This window comes from Octopus sinensis, linkage group LG1 (assembly GCF_006345805.1).
Source record: "Octopus sinensis linkage group LG1, ASM634580v1, whole genome shotgun sequence".
In the NCBI taxonomy this organism is placed as follows: Eukaryota; Metazoa; Mollusca; class Cephalopoda; order Octopoda; family Octopodidae; genus Octopus; species Octopus sinensis.
Window position 1 is genome coordinate 134310021 of NC_042997.1, and position 7121 is coordinate 134317141.

Sequence of the window (7121 nt, forward strand, 5' to 3'; positions counted from 1 at the left end):
GTTGAAGTGTTGGTCGAGGGCCAACCTCGCCGCCAAAACGTCGGATGCGATGCCGCTTCTAATTGCCTCTTCTAGCTTCTTAACTAGCTCACCCTCTACTCTATTTCTATCTATGGCTAGTGCTTTGCTGTACCTAATCGCTTCTGCTTTTACTGCTCTCTTGAGGGCAAACCACCATTTGTTGTTGATGATGGCTCCCGTCAAAGCCCTCTTTACTAGTGTGCTAATCCGGTCTCTGAAAACTTGTCTCGATGGGAAAGACGCGTTTAGTTTCCAGTATCCGGGACCCTGCCTAAGTGTCTTACCTAAGTCTAGCGTACATGTCACAAGTTTGTGATCCGTGTAGCTGACTATGTGGAATTGTGGACATCCTATGCTATCTCTATCTACTGTCCTACACAGTATCCTATCTAGATACGATCTCGACGACCCGATGCGGTTGCTCCATGTCCACGTTGGCGCATTCGGGTGGTCTAGTCGGAACCTGTCAGACAGTTGAAAGCGTCTGAGCAGGTCTCTGAGGCATTTGCATCCCCGTCTATTCCTATCTCTACCCACGTAGTCTACATGCGTGTCCAAGGTAGCATTCCAATCCCCCACTAAGAGTAAAGGACGAGACGTTCCCAAGAAAATTTCTAGACGTTGAAAGAAATCCGCCCGACCTGTTAAGGGCGGTGCGTAAACTGATACGAGTCGAAAAGCGCACCCATTGCTGCCGTCGACATCCAGGACGACCAGTCTACCCTCCGGGTCTACGAATATTGTCCTTACATTGAGATCCAGACTCTTGTGAAAAAGTACCGCGGTGCCACTACCGCCCATTCTCGGCAGACAGGGGGAAAAATAAATGTTGAACTGTCCGCCAAACATGGTCTTTAGGGCCCGCGGATTGTGGAGTCTGGTCTCGCTTATGGCTATGATTTCTAACTTATGTGACTTTATGTCATTTAAGAGGTACCCTTGTTTCCAAGGGGACCCCAAGCCACGCGCATTTACACAACCAATCTTGATCATAGTTCTAATGAATTAGAATACAGAGGGTTACTTACTGCTCGAAAGTTTTTGCTTTCTCCTCCGTTGGTTTGTCCTCGAGAAGATCCCAGTACAGTTTCTTTGTGAGATATTTTTGGCATTTACCAACCGCACTGGGGAAAATGCCTTTGAGTGTGTGGTGCAGACTTTTGGAGATGTGTAATATTTTGATGTGGTCTGGTGGTGTTGTGTATGGGTGATTGTTTGTTTTTATGTCATCTTCTGTTATGTTTGTTTTTGATTGGATGTATTCCATCAAATTTGTGTTTTTGGTGTCTATGGCTGTGAGCATGTTTGCTGTATATGTTTTTGTGGTGTTGGTGTGGCTGTTGTTTGCGTTGGGTTTTGAAATGTCTTCGGGAGATGTATTTCCCCCTGCTTTGTTCGTGTTTGCATTTGGTTTGGTTGTGTTTCTGCTCTTTATTTTCCTTCTTTTTGTAGCTATTTGCCATTCCTCACTGCTTTCGTCTTCCGACGAAATTTCTGAGGAATCAGAAGGGGGTAGGGGTATGTTGTGGGCTTCTATGTATGTCTGTGTAAGTGGTTGTGTTGTTGTTTTCGTTGTTGTTGGTTGTTGAGTGTTTGTGTGTGTTGAGTGCGGTATAAGGGATGGGGGATCAGTTTGTGTGTGTTTTCTTTGTTTTTCTGTTCCTTTGGGTTTTGCTGTTGATGGTGGTGTTGGTATTTTTTCAGGTGTCGAGTGGTTTTTGGTTGATGACGGATTAGCTTGGTGTGCTTCTCTTGTCTTCTGTGTTGATGGTGGTGTGGGTAGTAGAGCTTTTTTTCCGGAGTGCTTTGGTTGTGGTAGTGGTTGTTGTTGTTGCTCTTGGTGTGCAGTGGTTGGGCACGTCTTTTTCAAGTGTGTTTCGCTTCCACACAAATAGCAGCGTGGTCGCCTGCCCTCTACCACTATATAGAGTTTGTAGCCTCCTGGCAGTTCTATAGCGGTGGGTATCTTCTCTCTTGCTGCTTCATCCAATTGAAGCAGGAATTCGATTGATTTGCCCACATAGTCTTTCTCTCCTAGAACCGCGATTTCCAGGATGTTTGTCTCTGACATTGTCTCTGACATTTCAAAGCAGATGGCAGAGACCAACCATTGTGTTTCGACATCAAATGGTATGTTTTTTATTTGGACTTTCGTGACCCTTTTGTTTAAGTAGACTGGTATCATTACCAAGTCGTCCGAATGCAGCTCCAACGTGGAAAAACGTTTTGCTAAACTTTCGTTGAGGAAACGTACTTGGACTGTACCAAATTTGTTTCCCCAACTGATATATTCCTTGGAGTCCCATACAGGACGAAGGCATTTATCGATTTTTTCCTGCGGTGCATTTTCTGTTCTTCTTGTTGTTTTGTTTATTACTTTATAAATTATTGTTTTTTTGTGTGTGTTTTCCACGATGTGTTGTGGAATATGAAGGTGCAATTTGTCTCCTTCTTTGGAGAAGAGTGCCTTTGTGCGGTTTATCTCTTGTGTGGTGAATGTTACAATTGTTCTTTTTTGTTTTGTTACGTCCGCAAAATTCGTTTTGAATTTGGCAGTAGAAGTGTTAATTGTGGCAGTGTTAATTGAAGTCATGGTAGTGGTGTTGGTGTTGGCGGTATTAGCAGCAGAAGGCTTGGATGTAGCATTTGACGTCGTAGTAGTGGTGTTGGTGTTGGCGGTGTTGTCTTTGGTAGGCGGCTTTGTGCCAATTTCGTTGTTGTTGTTGTTGGTGGTGATGGTGGTGGTGCTGGCATTCATGTTTTCGTTTGTATTCATTTTTGAAATCCCTTTCTCTGTCCCTTTATCATCAACAAGTGGTGTGGGGAGTGAGGGGAAATCTAAGTTAATGTCTTTGGTCGCGGCGATGGTGAATGCGACGTTAGATTTGTTGTTGTTGTTGGTGGTGGTGATGGTGGTGACAGCGGTGTTCACGCTGCGATGTTTAGCAGCTAGTGGTAGCAATAGTGTTTTGCTACCGTTCTGCATGACTGGCGGGCTAGCCACGTGGTTTCTAGTTGCCATTTTCAAAATGAAAAATGGCTAAAAAACCCACGAAAGTTTTGAAAGTTTTTTTGTAATTTCGCCCATACAGGGGCGGAATTCTACGTGAATAATTCTCAGGTTTTTTAGTGAATGAACTTGCACAACGATTAAAACAAAATATTTGACAACAAGGAGTTTTAAACATGTAAAAGTGGCCAACTTACGTGGAGCCGATATGACTAGCGTCCGTCCATTGTGATAGATAGATAGAGATCCCTGGCCTGGCAGTGCTACCGAGAAGCGCTACCCGTTCGGGATAAGCTCTACAGACACGGCTCGAGAAACACGGGGCCGACCTGCCCGAGATGCGGTCAGAGCGACGAAACCGTTCTGCACGCACTCGTTCAGTGTCCAACAATTTCCGACCTGTGGGCTTATGTCGAACAACTGCTGCCACGTGTGGGACGAGTCGGTTTATCAGCTGAGTCTATCGTCAATATTGTCACGCCTCCTTCCTTCAAACGGGAAGGAAGAGCTATTTTCATCATCCTTGTGGCTATGGCGAAGGAATGTATCTGGTGGACGCGTCTGAAAGGATTGGAGACAAACACTTTCCTCTCTGGTCAATCTCTCATCAACTTCTTCAAGTACCACTTGAAAAGGAAAGTGAGAGTAGAGAGGCAAGTTTTGTCTAGCGAATGTTTTAAAAAAAGATGGGTGAATGTAGCAAGAATGGCACGTATGAATGACGAAGCCACCTTGAGCATAGTCCTATGAACCCAGAAATCGAAAACAGAGAGTTGCTTATTTGCAAAAAAAAAAAAAAAAAAGAAATATAAAATGTGACTTCATTGACCGAGGTTACCGTGGTCTTTTCCGTAGGCTTTTCTTTCCACGGGTAAACCTCACCTGTCCCCCCCTTTACACTTCATATTGACATTTCTGTGATAACGATCCCTATTGATCAATTTTTTTTCCTCTCCCCCCCCTTTTTTTTTTTTTTTTTTTTTTTAACCCCCCTTTTTTTTGTCCTCCCTCTCTCCTTTTACGATCCCTTTTGATCGAAACTCCCCCTTCCTTTTTTTTTTTTTTTTTTTTAAACCTTCAAAAGAAAAGCTCTACCTTGTAATTTGTTCTATCTGTGTGCAGCCCTGTGTGGCTAATAAAGAAACATATCTATCTGTCTATCTATCGATCTATCTATCTATCTATCTATCTATCTATCTGTCTATCTATCTATCTATCTATCTATCTATCTATCTATCTATCTATCTATCTATCTATATATATATATATATACATGGCTTGGTCTGTCTATTAGTATGTGTGTGGTCTCTGTAATCTGTCCAACCCTCAAAAGAAAGCACGAATGGAACAATAGCATCCACAACACCACATTACGCAACATCAGGACTACAGACAGAATGGGGAAATATATAAATAGTATAATACATAAATCCATATACATATACATACGAAAGACACACACACACACACACACATACCTGAGACGAAATGGGAAGGAAAAAAGATAAAAAAGATTAAAATGATTAAATAAATGAAAAAATGGAAGTAAAATCTATACAAAAGGCACGGATACAAACAGTATAAAAAGCAAACACACACACACACACACAAAACACACATGCCAAACACATAGACAAGCGTACACACACGCACGCACACACACAGATATAGACGTAAACGCATGCGCGAATATGTATTCACACCATAGAAAGACAAAATGGACTAAAAATATTTTTCTGTCGCCCAAGATTTTATCCTGTTTTATCACTTATCTTTTATCTTTAATTTGTTTCAGCCAATTGGTTGCGGCCATACTGGGGCACCATATTGAAGAATTTTAATCAACGGATCGATTCCCAATACATTTGAAAAATTTAATGTTGGTATGTATTCTATCGGACTCGTTTACCGAACCACTAAGTTACGGGTACATAAACACATCAATACCAGTTGTCAAGCGTTTGTAGGGGACAAACACACACACACACACACATGTACGCACACATACACACACACATACACGCTTACAAACTGATGCACACATACTTACGCACATAGACGACGAACTTCTTTCAGTCTCCGTGTACCAAATCCACTCACAAGGTTTGAGTGGGTCTAACTCTATAGCTGAAGACGCTAGCCTCAGGTGTTACACAGTGGGAATGAAACCAGAATCACTCCCTATTCAGATTTGTCTTGTATCTTTAGTGTCAAATCTACTTCAATGTAAAATACCAATAAACTTGAGTGCGCGATACATGAGTCTGCTCAGTGTAGCCACTAGCAGTATGTTTTCTTTAAAAAATAAATAAAATAAACACACCCTTTTAAAGCCTAGCCAGGCTCATGGGCCTGGTTTCCCGGTTTCTATGGCGTATGTGTTCCCCAGCTAGACGGGACGCCAGTCCATCGCAGCGTTACTCATTTTTGCCAGCTGAGTGGAATGGAGCAACGTGAAATGAAGTGTTTTGCTCAAGAACACAACGCGTCGACCGGTCCAGGAATCGAAACCACAATCTTATGATCATGATGCTGACACCCTAACCACTAAGCCATGCGCCTCCACTGTATGTTTTCTTTACCGTTTAAAATGCCCCCAGGCAAAAGCAGACATTCACCATCGATCGAAGGGGATTAAACTTGTTCAACATTTCCTGATTGTTCTGATATTGTACAGATAAATTTAAACTTTTGTATCATAGGAGAGTATATAAGCTCGTAATCGACGTAAGGTTAAGTAAACGTCACTGCAAAATCATTTACTAATACACGCACAGTATTATTATAAGGTGTAGATAAAAGTTCATCGATTAAGAATTTTTTACGATTAAAAGTTACTTTTTAAGATAAAGGGAAACCTTTTACGGAAAGACGGTGTCCAAGCATAAAAAAGAAAGAACATATTTACATCCCTATTGCCATTTCAGGGGTTCATCAACGTAGTCAATGCACAAGGGTACATTACGGTAATGACTTCTACATCAGGGGAAAATAATAATAATAATAATAATAATAATAATAATAATAATAATAATAATAATAATAATAATAATTATTATTATTATTATTATTATTATTATTATTATTATTATTATTATTATCATTATCATTATTATTATTATTATTATTATTATTATTATTATTATTATTATTATTATTATTATTCTGTTTTTTCCTTCTTTCTTCAAATTTTCTTCCGTTTCTCGCCGAGTGTTTTCCATACACTTAGGGCAGAGAAGGGCATTGCATGCATTCCCAGATTACACGCGCAAATTCACAGATAAAATATGTATTTAAAAATTAATAAATAAATACATTCATGGATGGATGTTATTTTCACAACGATAGTGCTCTTCTCAGTACATGAGCCGTTCTAGTTAATACGATTTTTTGCACTTCCTGTAGGGGTGGTAGTAATCCTGGAATCATTATTATTATTATTGTTGTTGTTATTATCATTATTATTATTATTATTATTATTATTATTATTATTATTATTATTATTATCATTATTTTCCCCTGACGAAGGAGTCATTACCGTAATCAATCCTTGTGCATTGACTACGTTGATGAACCCCTGAAATGGCCATAGGGACTGTAAATATGTTTTTTTTTGCTTGGACACCGGCTATTCGTAAAAGGTTTCCCTTTATCTAAAAAGTAATTTTTAGTCGTAAAAAATTCTTAATCGATGAACTTTTATCTGTACCTTATGTATTCATATGTTTCTTATATATACGTATTTTTATATATTTATTATTCTAGGTTTTATAATGTTTAATAAAACATTTTTTAGACGCTGAAGTATTAATTTTTTATATTTTTTATATTGCGATAGACTGTACTCACTTTTTTTTTCATTCCGTCTCTGTTTACTTTCTCTTATTCCTTTCTGTGGAAGAGCGTAGGCTCGAAATATAAAATACTTTTTCATTTACCAGAGCGTCAAACTAATACACTGCCTTGTTATCCTTACACCTGTCTTCGTCTTTTGTTGTTCTATAAATTTCAACTATATATTATACGCTCACGTGGTTACCCTACTTTGAACTTGACTGAACTTCCTAATCTCTTGGACTTGCATATCTGA